Raw genomic sequence first — 14,491 nt, forward strand, 5'->3', positions numbered from 1 at the left:
TAAATGCTTTTTCCCAGGAAAAACAGACAACTAGATGGACCCCACTGGTCATGGGGTCCATCATAGCAGGTACACAATAATCAAGGACTTTTTTGACAAACAAAGAGTGCTGTTGGGAATTTCTTCATTTTTTGCTAGTCAGTGTGAGCCAATTGTACTAGAGAACCAGGGAAGATACGAGTGTTGACAAATTTGATAGATTTGACAGGCACGGGAAACAACACAGGATGGTAGCAACACAGTCTGAAAAAACTATTTCTTGACATCTTTCACTCAGAAAAAAATGTATCGTCTCAGTAAGGTGTAGCAGCAATACTGCCAAAAATATTAATGCAAGTACAGAGAGGCCTATGTACCATCCATTGTAGTATTTATCCGTGAGTAGCTAAGTGCCTTAGTTGAAGAAATACATCTCTGGCTGGCACTCTGAGGAACAGAGAAAAGTGAAATTAAGATGCGGTTTTGCCACACAAAGAATTGTCACCATTAACTAGCAAATTGTTTTACTGAAGTACTGTGCACTCAGTTTTGATCTCATATGCTTGTACATTATTTCCGTTGATATAGCAATTGGAACTAGTCCTGACAGCTGATGATGTTCTTTGTCTAGATTATTTACATCAAATAATGCATAGAAGTCATTCCTGTCAAAGTTTGTATATCTGCAGTATAGTCCTGACTACTTACTTCCAAGTTCATCTCTTTTTGTCTCTGAATTCTACGGTAAAGCTCATATGTCCTGTCCTATTTCTGCAGTTGACTTCATTGCAGAGCAAAACGTTTCAAACATTTATACCTCCACATTACAAAAATACAATGATAATGGATATTTCTGGCATTTTAGCTGTCACTTAGAAAGCATCACATAATTATTTCTAGATCAGTAATGTAGTGGCAAGCTTATCTACAGGTAGCATCTGTGGAACTTGTGATCTTGTACAACAATGAAACCTAACAAGGGCCTGTTGGTAACATCAAGTTTTTTGTAAAATATCCTTATTTGTAAAATATTTCATTCTTACAGATTTTGTCACTCAGTTTGAGAGATCCATGAAGGAGCAGGAGCTTAAAAAAAACATCAAAATATGGGGACAAATATTCCAATGGTTTTCTTCCTTCCTTGCCTTCTCCCTCTATTTTGCCCTTCCAATCAAGTACAAAATGAATTAGCCCTTCTAGCACAAACTCAAATTCTGGAGAAATGTTTTAATTTCAGTTGTATTATAAACATAATTAATAAAGTTGGTTTCATTTTATTGTCTGCCAGATGAGACATTCTTCATTTCAGAGATGAAAATAATAGATAATAAAATTTCAAAAAGGATTTAGGCATTGCCTTTCTGCATGATTTATGACACACGTATCACAGTGCAACCCTTCCATGAGAGCTTTATTAAATGAGATTTTCTTTACACTCTGGTTAACAGCTCACCTGTGTTATAGAGAAGAGTAAGTATAAACAGTAATTATATTTTTTTCATTAATATAAGAGCAGGGGCACAGAAATCTCTTTTAATGGAACACAAGTAGTCAGAATTGGCTGTAAGTCTTGTTACCTCCGGTAAAATATTTCCTTCTAGGGGGATTCACCTCGCAAATAGCTCCTAAACTACTCCTGGTAATGATCTATTTTGCTGTAGCAATGGGCTGTATCTCTAATTCTCTCTCTGATCATTAGACAGCTTTTTTTTGTCTCCCCCTCTCATATACTTTTGCATGTAATAAGAGCGACGCATTCCTCTTTATGGCTGTGCTAAGGAAGACTGTGATGGTGCAATGTAGAAAATTGTCTGTTAAGCTGGTTTGTGTTTGGATGGCTTCCCTTTTCCAGTTGTCTAGCTTCAACAACGGCTTGAGACGTACAGAATATTGTTTGCATGCATGTTTGGGGGTGGGGGAACGTATATCTTAGCAGTAATTAGTTTCCGAGAAACAATGCTGCCTGCTTCATCTGCAGAGTACCAGGCAGGTAGATTACGGCTTAGTGAATTACACCCAAGGGCTGTCTCTAACCTTCAGATGTGCTACCATATTATTTCATTTTCAGACAGTTTAATACAGTTCCTGATCGTTAATATGATTTTAATATCTGACAGTGCAAAAGGGTAATAATGTTGTGGAGCTAAGAAAGTAGAAAAGAATAAAATAGCCATCACCACGAGTGATTCACTGCTGGCATGTCATCTCTAGAAAATATATTTTATTGCCCTGGTATGTCTGCACAGCTCAGTGAAAGAATCAGTCATTCAGCTCTCAGACCTGTAAAAATGGATTTTAATTCCATTTCTGTTCGTTCCCACTCTTGCCTCTTCCCCGAGCACTGTGCCAGATACCATCTGTGGCCAGCAGGTCCCACTCAGCTTCACATTTGCAGACACCTCTCACCAGCCACAAGCTTTCCTCAGGAGTGTGACTGGCAGCTATCGCACGTGCCCAGGGTAGTGGGGGCTGAGGGGCAGTGACTGGTAGCAAAACAAATCCGTGCTTTGCTCAGGAGGCTCAAAAGCATGACTCAACACCACCTTGCCGGGGATATTTCTTGGTTACTTCATAATACTCTTCCTAATTTGTTCTGTGTTTTCTTTTTCATTTTAGATTTTTGCTGAGATGTAAATACATATTTCTAGGTCTCAAAGGATGTCACGCTGGTTTCCAGAGACGGGGATCTCTGCCTTCTGTTCTCCCAAGTCCTGCCAGATTTACATGTAGTGGAAATTAGTACAGGAGTCCTGTGGCTAGCACAGATCACCATCTAATGCTGGATAACCATGTCACCGTGGCGTTGCACCTTCACAGGTAAAATTCTGCTGACAGGCAGAGCTGCTTGGCCTGTCTGCAATGCCACATTAACACAGCCAAGCTGCTTTCAGGCTTGAAGAAAACATCTGTATGGGACTGTAATATTCTCCACGTACTGTTTAGTTCACTTAAGAGTTACCTCAGGAACTAAGCACAATTGTCTTGCCCAATATAGGCTCAGCATCAGACTTGCAAATTCTCCGAGAGAAAAATCTGCCTTCTCTCTTGTGCTGTACTTGCCAAAGAGTACAAGGCATAGCAAAGGCTCCATCAGGTGACCTCCTCCCACTACCAACACTGACCATTCCTTCCCCTCATTTTCTATCTTTGAACCAATTAGCTGTGTGATGACCTTTGCTTTTACCAATAGCTGGTTAATTTAAGAACCCATGACAAAGGAATTTATTCAATTACTTTTGAGAAACCAGAAATATCAGTATACCAAATGATCCTTCCATGCCCACAGCCGACGAGTCCTTCAGAGAATACAAACAGGTCTGTAAACTCTGACTTGATTTGGTGTGGTTTTTTTGAAAAGCAATGTACCATACTTAATTAGTGGCTAGTTATATACTTAAAATAGTTTCTATCAGTTTGCTTGGTAGAATCATCTAGCTTACTGGTCTTCCGTGAAAGCCTTTAAACTCAGTGTGGCTCAGAAATCCATGATTTTAATTGCGATAGGAAAGCCACCCGAGAAGAGGATCTCCATGAATGTCTGCTGTGAAGCAGCAACTCACAGACCTGTCCAATATGCAGCCCCATGAGGAGCAGCCTCTGCCTTCTGACACATTCTGCCCCAGTCTCAACTGTCATGGCACTGGTCAATACACAAAATCACTTTCTTACAGCCCTTTCTTACAAGCATGCAGCTTGCAGAGTGAGGCCTACGAACTCTAGCTCACTGGATTGCCTCAGTCATTTCACCTCACATTGCTCTCCTGTTTCGTGGTAATAAATTAGATAATCATTACAAGCAAGAAGATTATGACGATAATTAACAAATGAGGTTGTTGAAGGATATACTGCTCTGGCCTGATCCTTCACTAGTTTCCCTGTGAAAAAGCATCATCTAGCTCACGTTTGCCAGTAATTAGCTTCATCTTTATTGCATTGTAAATACTGCTTTAATTACTGCACTGTTTAGCTCAGGAGATGAGATTCAATTGCAGTAACTTAAATGGGATTCTTGTGTTACCAGTTTTTTTCCTTCCCTTAATTCATTTTATTCTTAGCTCCTTTTAAGATAAAGACACAACCAAGATTGGCAAAGACATCTGGATGTGTTTTCATGATTAAAACCTTAAATAGGGCTTCTCTAAGGGGGGGATGAACTCACTTGTTAGACAAAAAATACACCCCTTCAGGGGACTGCCATAATGGACCTGTGCTGGGATACAGACATTTGCTATTATTCCACTAGCACAGAGAGACAAGCACTCAGCCACAGAACACTAGTAGAAAATTTCCTTGGCTTACAACAGCTCCTACTGCTGTATATACTGCTTTGTACCACCCCCTGTGTCTCTATCCATTCAAACTCAATGGCAAGATGTGATTTCAGTCTGGTACACGTCACCAGTGTGAAATTCAGGTGAGCTTTTCTTGTTTCACCCATAGACATGGCTAAGCAAAAGAAGACAGCGCAGAAGTGCTGATGTTCCTCACTCCTAACTCAGCCTTTTGTTGATGCAGAATTCACATGGGAAGCCAATCCAGTGGAGCAGTACAAAATGTCAGGGGATGTGCTCTTCTGACATTGGGGAATATAAACTCCCCAACAGCTCAAACTCCCGGTACTATACAGGATCCAGTGACAGACATGATCTGCCCCAATTCTTCTGTTCTTGCATCTCGTAAAGCTTATCAAAATCTGTTTGACTAAAAGAGAATGGTTGTATGCTCACCATAAGAGCTGTTAGCAGCTGAGGCTATTCTGTTGGTAGAGTAAATGCTGCTTTCTCCTGTCCCTCTATGCAAGGTTTATAACAATTTTAAGAGTGCAAGTAAGCATGTCTACTTATCTGACGCTCAGAGAGAGACAGATAAAAGCAATCCTCTGTCAACAGATGGTAGCTATGCAGTTTTGGCTGGACTGGGAGATACTTCCTATCTGAAATACCTATTAGGTTCTGATTATCTTCAAGAAATGTGTGGAACCTCACTACCTCAGTTATTTAAAACTAGACAAAACAAAGCCCTGAATTTGCCGTCATGGAGGGCACCTGCAGGAAAGTCCTTCAGCTCCTGCTGGAGTTATTATTGTTGAGTCATGAGGGACCAGATGTGTTTAATGTTTATAGCAGTTCAGAAATATTAATCAGCAAATTTTCTCTAGAGCCTGGAAATGACAATGATTTGGAAACATGTGAAGAAGTAATTGAAACTGGATTGGAACTGTAGCCAGGTTTAGCATAACACATTAGATAATTACACCAATTATTTTCCCAAATGAAGGCCTCCTTTTTTTCAGATATTTGTCTTCGACACAGCATGCCATGGTAGCTCTGTTCTTTTAAAAGATAAGAGTTTACAAATTAAGCAGGATCAGTTAACAGAAAACTTGAAAACATTAAGAAGATTGAGACAGAATAATTTATAGTTGCATTTTTGTATTAGTCAGCCCTGCCTGTAAAACAACATGGGCTACTTGATACTTTTCCTTAAAGAGGAAGAAGGATGTTACCAAACTGTACAAATAAAATTCCAATAACTAATTGCATTCCGCCCACTACTTTCTCCTGCAGATCACAGGACCCCTTCACTTGTAGTCCTAAACCGCTGCAACTTTTATTCTTTATATAACCATCTGAAGGAACCACTCTGGTCAGTGCCAAGTCCATTTACTAAAAATGTGTGTGAATAAGACCTGAAAACTACTGCTTTCATGATAACTGTCTCTGATGGCTCTTATACTAGAGAGCACAGTAAACACCACTGAAAGGTTCCCCAAATTCCTCACTGTTGAAAGAGGATACCCCTATACCCCCACATACTCCACTACAAATGCATTTGCAGAGTTCTTTTCTGGGAGTAGCTGTGCTTTAGCTATGACAGAAGTGGCCCTCACTTATAGTAAATCCGTTCAATTATTTTAAGAACTTCAGATCAAAGACACTATATAAAATTGTGGCCCTATCATGAAAGATAAATGAGCCTTCTTATAAAACAGTCCTGTCAGATTGAATACATTTGACTGAGTGCTTCATACAGGATACTGTGCCATAGTTTGGGTAGGAAACATCTATGATTTAATCCTCTCAACTTTCATTAGAGGCTTTGTACCACACACTCTGCATTACCCTCGTGCCCCTATTCCTCTTCCATCAAATGCATTTACTGTCCCAGCAACAGAAGGCTGGAGGTGGATAAAAAATGTGCCTGCACAACTAGGAGTGCTGCGATGCCATTGTAATGTGGGCATAAAATCAAGGAACATATGTAGAAGCAGCTGCTCGCAGTTGTGAAGGCATGTAAAAAATATGGGACTGTTGAAAAACTTTGATAGATTTTATAAATGGAGAACTATGTATTTTTATTGTATACTATACGAACCCACAAAAAGTGATGCTTTCTTTTAGTACATTTATTCATTGCTCATTTACAACAGAGTAATTCCATCATGCAACAAACTGGAAGGTTTATGCCTAGTCTCTTCACTGAGAGTTATAAGCACGTTGCACTAAATCTGTCTGACAGAGAAAACAGACAGTGACAAGGAGCGGGGTCATTACAGAGAAGGCTAAAAGGAGCTCGCTCTTGCAGGGAATCCCTGGCCATATTCCAGCTCCCTGTGCATAGCTTCTTTAAGGAACTAGGGAAAACTTTTTTTTTGTCTGTCTGGAGTTGGGATCTTAGAGCAGATTGCTTAGGGGAAAGACCAGAAGCCAAGTTTGAAGTTCTCCTCTAAACGGTGAGTTTCAGTGAGTACACACCGAGTCCCCCTGGATTGTTTTCCCAATGTCATCCTGATCTTTACCTTTGTTTAGAGAAGATGCACATACCCTGCAGATCTTTAGATAAGTGTTCTCCTTATTTAGTAGATGAGATTGCTGCCTTTGAAGGACAGCTAGGCTAGACTTTGCTGAATTGACCATACTTTGGACCTTTCTGTTTTAAAGCAATGCAGGAGCTTTAACTGAAGAAAGGTAGCTAAAGTAAAGGAGTAGCAAATAGAAACTACACACAAGAGTGAAAAACTCTATACAGAAACACTGCAAATTTTTCATGAAAGGGCAAGGATTACATATTTTTGAGTCAGTTTTACACTGTAATCCCATTGGCCCTATCCTGGAAATTCGACTAAATTTGCATGGGTAACAAAGTCCATGCATACACATGCTACTACGGACCAGGTATCACTTACCTACACCATGTGTGGGGCCACGAGAAAGACCCAATTTGAGCAGTCTCTTGATGTGCAAAGTGAGCAAACAAAGTGAAATTTCTATCTTGCAGGGATATGGGAAGGATCAGACATCTAACATGATCAAAGCGCTTTTAAAGTGTATGCACTTTCATTACAAACTAATTAAGCCTTTCCAGAGAGAGGGAAAATAGGATGTAATTATTATTTCTATATCTGCCACTCATGTTCCAATTTGTTAATTGACATAAAATACCAGATGGAGAAACCGAGCAGTCTGATAGGAAGTTAGCTTTGTAGTAGCTGTATGCAATACTCTGTCTGGTTTTAGTGACAAAGCAGATGAGAGACCAGGTAGAGAAAGATATGACAGTAGGAATCCTAGGAGTGTATGGCGATGGTTCTCCATCCGATTGCTACAGAAATAGCATCATCAGAGTATGCTCCACCTAAAATCACTGGAGCAACTAGCATGGATTAACTTGACCCATAAGACTGATAGTTTGTAAAACCCGTCAAGGAATAGTTTCTTTGTACACAAGTGGACAGGTGCTTTTGACATAAAGTTTAACTTATTCGAAAGTTTATGTGTGCATACAAAAACAGGTGATAGTCTTAAAACAGAAGGAATAGTCACTAAGGGAAGTCATATCCATGGTGTGGGTAAACAACTAGAAAACAAATCTTCCCTACTTAAACTGTTATCTTCTCTTACCTGTAACAATACAAAATAGCATAAATAGATGGACACAGAATTTTAGTTCTTGATGCTTGATTTGGAATTCAGACCAAATGAAGTCAAAAGGAAAGCAGACGCTACCGTAACTCCTTCTGATGAACTATGCCAAGTGTTTAGACAGTCTCAACCTAATCTCAAGCCACTGTCATTGGGTAGTTCATAAGAAACACAAAATGAATAAGCAATATATATCACTTCTAAGAAAAACACACAAAAGAAAGTTAATTGTTAGTAATGAACAATACTATTCTATGCCATATTATCCTGTGGATAATTAGAGGTCTTCAGTTGTCGAGAATAAAATTCCCAGCACGTTTATCAAAGTTAAAAGTCCTTTGACTATTTTTTCAAAAAGTAATCTATGAGAATATGGTAGAAATTATATTCCCTTCCTACCCTTCTTCTTCCAGATGCTATCACCCAGAACTAACCTGAAAGACTGACAGACTTTGCTTATCAGTGTTATGCTTTACCTGTTTTTTTTCTGTCTTTGAGACTAAATCAGAAAAACATGTAGCGCATTTATCTACTGCTGTTGATATAACTCTGATATTTGTAATCTTTCTCTCTTCCTTTTTCTTGCTATCAAAATGCTACTGATTAATTTATGTCCAAAAAGCACCTTGAAGATGTAAAACTGTATATAAGTGCAAAGTATTTAGAGCACAGCACTCAGTCCAGTTAAGCATTCAACAGCACCATTGCAAGTATGCTGCTGAAATTGAGGCTGCAAATACCTTATCTCCATATGCTCCAAGCAGACTAATGCCAAATTTCTCTCCTCCAGAATCCTCATAATTCAACATCTACTATTTTTGGTGAAATCACTACTTGTCTCCAAAGTCAAGAGGCTGTCACTGTCTTCCTCACCACATGGTCAGTCTCTCAAATTCCCCACATTTCTAACTACACAAAGGAAAAATCCTAACTTATCATAAAATTGAGAATAAGTGCATTAACTTCTAATTCACTGATATCAAGACCTGGAAATTAGAATCCCTCAGTATCTTACCTCTCGGCGTCACTCATGTAAACCCCTTTCACAGCCATTCAGTGCTCCAGAGAGGTAGCACAAGGCTACTGGTTGATACTGGGTAGAGGCAGATAACTGTGAATAAAGCTGTAGTATGTGTGCTTGGCACCCGGTGAGGATATGTCCTGTCCTGACTGGAACAGGCAGCACGAGGTCTAGGTTTTCTTGAGTCTAATACTACCTGCCAGGGAGCAGTAAGCGCTAGCTGCCCATGAAAAGGGGGTCAAGGCAGGCATCGAGGTGACCCCACATGGGTTGTGTGCTCACCAAGCAGTATTGTCCTGAGCCTGGCAGAGATAGGGCCCTACAACAGTCCCAGGCATGATAAGGAGATGAGACCTTGCTTCCTCCAGGCAGTCCTACCAAAGGCTGCAAGAAACAGAGCTGTGGTGAGAGGCTGAGAGGCCCAGACAGAGCTGGAAACAGGCACCTCCGCAGCACAGGCCAGGGAAGGGCTGAGGGTCCAGGTCTGACCTGAAATAGTCCTGTCAACAGCAGGTGAGGAGGGTGGATAGAGGTCCCAGGTGAGGCTCCTCAGGGATGTTAAGGCCTGTGAGTACCCTTGGGGACCCGACACCAGTCCTGCCCCCACGTTAGAGCTTGGGAAAATATCTGATGCCATCAAAAGTATCCACTGAGTCTGAGGAAACAAATATAAGGATTGTGCAGTTTTGCATGAGTGCTCAAACAGCTGCATTATTCACCTGGCCCTCATCACTATACTGAGCTCCAGGAAAACTTTACAATACTATCAAAATGTGCTACTTGCTTTAGAAGTTTTATAGGTCAAACCATTGTGCTTGCTTTATAGGTAGGATTTCAAGGTTCAGGCAGCCTAGTGGCATATCTGCACAGTGCAGTAGAGTGTGAAAAATATCTCCTTGAGACAGCAATATCCGTGGCTGCTTCAGAGCCAGAAGTAGGACAGTTTCAGCACAACCTCCAAACAAAGCTATAGTGATGGAAGACTTGAACTTAGAAGGTCTGGCATAGCAGTGTGAAGTGTGGCCAGACTGCTTTCGGATCTCATGGTTCTCCGCCCCTTCCCAAGCAATGCCGTGTGAATGCATCAGCTTGGAATCTTCATGCTGTACTTGACTGTGTGTTGGAGGAATGCTCCAAGTGATTCACCCAAAAGCATTAAGGGAGTTGATAGCAGAACAGGAAATGGTTTTTTGGAGGTTTCCACCTACAGCCCTGGTTAATGCTAAATAGAAGACCATCTCCTGGAGTCACTGAGAGACCACGGGAACAACTGCAGAAAAGCAGATGTTTTAGAGGTGGACAAGAGGTGAAGCATTTTTAAAGAACAAATTGTATAGATCCTCCTGTTTGGTTTGAAACACAGAAACATCTCTTAACTCTTATTCAGATAAGAAAGGAATAAAAAAAAAATCTAGCTCCTTCACAGAGCTTACCAACAGCATTATAGACATACTTCAGTCTCAGCATTTTCTTTCAGTTTATTTTATTAACTGAAAGAAGTTATAAGAATAATTTTCATACAGTAAAAATCCATTGAACACATTCTTCTCTGTATAGTGTGGTAGCTAAATTTCAGAGTTAACTCAATTCCAGCAGGTTCTGTTTTGCTGTTTTGCAGACTCCCCTTCCCTCTCCTTTTCCCCTTCCCCTTCCCCTTCCCCTTCCCCTTCCCCTTCTTTTCCCTTTCTAGGCCTTATAAACCAATTCTTGAAAATGTCTCCATGATTGCATTATAGCAACCACAAAAGTGCTGCGGGAGATACAATGACAAAAGATGCACCATCATCAACAGTCACAATGCAAAAAGACTCATTTGTTTTCAAATTCGTTGTCTGTTAGAGCTTTCATTAAATTCTGTTCTATCTGGGACTTGGAAAATATTATGCCTGCTTTTTCATTCAACACGCAGCAACACACAAAGCCTGCCTTATGTTCTCCATCAAATGCTTGGGCACCACACTGTCCATTATGTTAAACCTCTTTTAGATAAATTAAATTAGTTGAAGGAAAATGTAAGACTAAGCAATATTAACTCTAGGACAGGTGGCAGGAAGAAAGGGGTGCAACTGTGTGTTTCTGGCCTTACAATATCTCTATCTTCCTTTTAATAATAAGTGAAAAGGCACTGGAGGAAATAATAGGATGAGGCACTGAAATTATAAATTGATAAATGATGAAGATACATACAGATAGCATAACTTCGCACACAGCATTTGACCATTCTTCTCCCTAAATATCATATTTTGGTGTTAGGATTTTTTTACCAAAAGGTAACAAAACAACTGGATATGGAATTTTAACAAATCTTAGATTAGAGTTTGACTCATACAGGTTTTTCTGTAAGACACTTTATAACGTCTCTCCAAGAAAGTTGACACCTGCATGCAATAGGCAGAATAGTCTGTTTCATATGAAATACAGACCTGTAGAAACCCGAAATAATGTTCTTGCTGGAGAGTATAATATAGAAAACGGGCCTGTCTTACTGAGTCAGCTTTTAACTTTGGGTGCAGAATCTGAGGCACAAATTGCTGGTTTCCTGAGTAGGTCCAACTCCCACTGACTCCAGTGGGAGCTCCGAGTGCTCAAGTAGCTTTTTGCAGCTCAGTGATCTCAGTGCCTTGAAGTGATGTCTGAAATTAAGAAATCAAAATGTAGGAGTAAACTCTGAAATGATGAGTCAAGTTCTTGGCAGTAGTTTCCTCAGCTACAAAGCAGAGATGTCTTTACTTGGCTATCCTTTAGGACCTGGTGAGAAATCTTTCTATAATATTTGTAAATATGTGAAGTTGTAAGGAGAGCTGGAGACGTGCAAGTTTTACTTTGCAGTGCTGTGTTGAGACTCAATGAATACACTCTTCTACTTAGCATTAAGTACTTTGTATATAGTACCAAATCATCTTAAATAGGAATAAACTGAGTTGATACATTTGTTCATGTTATTTTTACAGATTGTAGGACAGTGATATTTTGCAGCATTCATAACGCAGCATCTCAGTAGAGTTATTTTGCCCTGGAAGACATAAACAAAGAAAAAGCCCCTGAGTAAAGTTTAGCCTTTAGTATGAGGACTCTATCCTTGTTGGGTAAATCATAAACCTAAGAACCCTAGGGCCCTGAGCAAAGCACAGCAGTCTTCCGTTTCTAGAAGAATTTTTCATTAGCATCTTTCCCCAGTATTTTAATCTATTACTGGACTTCAGAGTAATGTGAAGCAATGAATGATTTTGTAATGAAATGCATGACATCTGACTGGTTTTTGATTTCTACTGAAAGCCTGTCAGTGTTAACATATAATGCTCAGGTCAATAAATTTCTATAAATCAGCATTAAATCTATGACTGTAGATGCATTTGCACGAGAAGGAACAAAATCATGAGTTGCTTCCTATATTAAAAAAAAAAAAGCGGCCTTACTTTCCTTAGAATATTAGTAAATCAAATGCTGCTTATCATATACATCATCTATATAGTATATATTTATGCAAAGTGGAAATCTCAGTTTTCACTTATTTTGCATATGCCTGAATTGAATTGACTTTGGGGAATTGCTAAAATCAAGGTAAGAGAATGGCTAAAAGATTCCCAAGCATTCATTGCTGAGCTTTTCGAATGCACTATACAAAAATCCGAATTTGGAGCCAAAGTGCCTTGCAAGTTCCAGATGGTGTGACATTTAGCCTTGCTGTGTTCCCCAACTGTGCTCACTGACACTGAAGGTATGGATCTAGAAACAACACTGTTTACTGCACAATACAGTGGCAAAAATAGAAACAAATTTCATTTAGTTTTAAATGGCGAGGCAATTTTTAAACAGAATTTTACTTGGCTCATGGTCTTATTCTCTGTTTATGTTTGGTTTTTTTAAAAAAAAGAGTAGTCTAAGAGTCTATTAAACTACTGCAATTCAAGATACATCACTTTTCATTCTGCTAAAGGCTTGTTTTTACCAAAATAATCCCTAGAGATCATCTTCTGAGCTTTGTTTAAATGTAGTTTTATATGTCCTCAGAGCAAATCATTGCAAATGGAATGACATAGTTGTGATTAATATGTTGTGTATAGGGGTGTCTGAAGTAGAATGTTGAGTTTTCAGATTTGCCTCTGCAAGAAAATCCAAAATGCACTGGTTAGTGACTGCAGAGGTATTTTAAGAATAGACAGGGTTTGTTTCCAGGGTTTGTTTGGTTTTTAACGAACATAATTAACAAAGACGGAGAGAAAATTTCATGGGTACTAAAAAATACTTGCAGCAGCTTGGATAATAGAAATTAATCTGATAGCACACATAATGGCACAGGCTGTTCATTATAGGATACAGGAGTCCTTCCTCTACCAATAGCTTTTGAAAGCTAGTTCTTGTAGCTCAGCAAGCGCGTTGTCCTTGTATCATCATGTCTTGGCATCTTCTAAAAACAGGAGCAGTGTCAAAATTAAAAATGTGCATTTTCCACATAACTAACTTTAGCACTTTATGTCTATAGCTGCTAGTATTCTGCGTGCAATTCATGCAAGGCTGTCCCATGCATAAAGAATGCCTACCACTGACTGGCTCCTGCCACTTCACACAGCCAGAACATTGGCTTAGCAAAATATTACCTAAATATGTCTGTGTGTAGGGCACGACAGCACTATGGAAAATTCTGGAACTATCAAAAATACAGAACAGTGGCAGGTAAAAGACCAATAAACTGGAATTGAAACGTCTGCACTCCTTTTAAACAGAGTACTGTTGGGGAGGTAGAGGGAAAGAGGGACTAGGGTTGACCTCAGTGATTTTATCCAGGAGAATATTTCAGCAATATTTCAGCCAACTGAAACAGAAGCTGAAATCATGGCAGACTAGAATTAAACACTATCTATGTTTCTGTTACTTGCAAGTCACCAGCCAAATTCAGATTTTTCTGTTTACTACCTGATTGCAAATTATCCAATTTATTTTTTTAACACAGTCCTCTAAAAGTCACAAGAGGTAGCTGAGATTAGGGCTTTTGTGGACATCTAGCTATATTAAGTAGCCATTACATTAACTGATTCCAAGGAGTTAGCATTCCTAAAAAGATACTCCTCAAGGAGATCTCTCTTCATTACAGAGTGGCCATGTACTGTGTTGTTTTATGCATTGTCCTATAGTGATAATTTCTCCATTGACTTTAGCAAGAGCTTAGAACTACTGTTTTAGATTAGACTAAATGTAGAGTTTTTCACTTGGCTTCATTAAATTGCATTCTGCTATTTCAAACCATTCCCCCGGTATGCCAGGAAAGTTTTGAACTCTCATTCTATCACCATACAGTATTATGTACAAATTTAAATAAGGATTTTTCTCTAGTCAGTCATTCAGGTGTAACATACTGCACAAGACAGACTACATTCACACACTACTTCTTACTGTTTTAACAGAAAACAGCAGAAATGGCAGTCAGGGCCCTGAGGGCACTAATAGGGCTAACAGCACTGATCAGAGACCAGCCTCACCTGGGTGTCCCCATGTCCCCTCCTGCCTATAGGCCCATGGGCTCTATTTAAGCTCAGCTTGGGGCCTTTAGACCTTGCCTGAATGAGGGTGG

This window comes from Athene cunicularia, assembly GCF_003259725.1.
Source record: "Athene cunicularia isolate RWA chromosome 5 unlocalized genomic scaffold, athCun1 chr5_part4, whole genome shotgun sequence".
Taxonomy (NCBI): domain Eukaryota; kingdom Metazoa; phylum Chordata; class Aves; order Strigiformes; family Strigidae; genus Athene; species Athene cunicularia.